We start from the raw sequence: 1,937 nt of genomic DNA on the forward strand, positions 1-1,937 counted from the left end.
CCTCAACATGTCACCTATGCCCCCTGCCCCCCCCCCAGCATCTTACTTGCAGGGAGCTGTGGAAGCTGTTCTCTAGCACTGCCTGGCTGTCATGTGCATGTGTGCACACACATGTGCACCTGGTGCCCCCTGCCGCATAAGCCTCCTCCTGCTCCCTCTGACCCCAAGCAGCCCCTTGCAGGCTGGAACACTGCAAGCCTGCACGGGGAAACCTACCATTTCCCATGTTTTTCTCCTTGAAAGGAGAAAATCCACATTTTTTCAAGAACCTGGTGGCAGCAGTGGGCTCAGCCCAAGCATGTACTGTCTCAGCTGATCTTGGAAATTATGACTGCGCCATATCCACAGCCCCGTGGACCCCCTGAGATCTGCTTGCAGCCCTCCAAGGGGCCACAGCCCCCTACCCAGTTGAGAACTGCTGAGTTATACCACTGTATGCATGCTGCGTGCCTGCATCCTAAGCATTATAAATAGAAACTACACGTACTTAAGCGTGCTATTACCACATAAACAGAGACCCAGGCACAGACGCGCACAATCTGTTCTTGCAGCAAAACCATAAATGCTGGAGACCTGGTTTCTGACACGGGATACAAACCTCAGTTTCTTGATAAGAATGTTTGTGACCTAAAAGTGCCATGTACTATCAGACTGTTGCAATACCTGGACTTTAAGCCACTCGATTCCTCTATGAAATTTCAAGACCCATTTAGCAAAATCATTCATAATCTGATATGAAAACAGCACTTCTGAATATAGTTAGTCCCTCTTTGGAGTAATCCACACCCAAATGTATTTCGTTTCTCATCAGCTGGTCTTTTTTAATGACACCTTCCTTCTTCCACAATGTCTTGCATCTCTCTTCAAGCCAGGGCATGGCATGACCAAGAGGTAATGCACTTCAATTGCAAAGAGCACTTTCGAAAACTCTCCAGACCTGGACACTCCCTCAGCTAAGACACCAGGCAACTTAGTTACACCACTTTGGACAGATAAATTAAAGTGAAAACATCCTTCCAAATACTAAGAGAGACCTTAATAGCAGGATCTGCTCCATATTTTGCAGAGGATATATGAGAGCAGTGTGACTGCCTGAACAGAGTGACTCTGTCTTGTAGAGAAACAAAAAAGGAACAAGAAAAGCCTCTCAGCTTTATAGCCAGTGCTGTCCAGCACTCTAGTCCCTAAAGAATGATGTTAGGGCTGTGTAGCAATATATGGTCTGACATTACTCACCTGGCAGAGCAGACATGCTGAACTGATCTTATTTCTTCTAAGCATTTGGATCGTACAAGTCACACACAAACAGGAGCTAATAAATAAGCTGCAACAAAGCAAGTGACTCTAGCTCCTCACAGAGTACTGACTCCAGCCAAATCCATTTGGCATCCTCTGCACTGAATGAATATTTGGATGAAGAGAGAGCAAAGGGCTTATGGTGCTGCTTGCCAGATACTGTGTATCAAGAGAGACAGGAGAAACTTGACTAATGCCATCATGTGTCCCATTGGCATGATGGCAGCTGCTATGCATCCACCCTCCTTCCAACCTTGGATTGAGTCATCAGATATTTTAACCTGACAAAAGGAAATCAGCAGAGGACAGCAAAGGCATGTGGCAGCTGTCATGACCCTAGGCTAGGACATTCACAGCTCCCTCCCTCCTGCGCTGGCTATGACCTGTATTCAAAACCCATAGGCAAAAGACACAGCCAAAGCAACCCCATAATTGCTCCTTACAGGGCACATCTACATGAGATGTTTACAGTGGAGTTGACTAATTAGCTCTGCAGTAAACATATCATGTCTACCCGTGAGGCCCTATTAGGCCACAATAGGATAGTACTGCTGCAGAGGTTTTTTTTTACTCTGCAGCAGTGCATGTGTAGACACCAACATGGCTGGCTGGGGCACGAGGGTTCTTCAGCACGGGGGCTG

Source organism: Gavialis gangeticus, unplaced genomic scaffold, assembly GCF_001723915.1.
Source record: "Gavialis gangeticus isolate Ggan-Ray unplaced genomic scaffold, GavGan_comp1, whole genome shotgun sequence".
Taxonomy (NCBI): domain Eukaryota; kingdom Metazoa; phylum Chordata; order Crocodylia; family Gavialidae; genus Gavialis; species Gavialis gangeticus.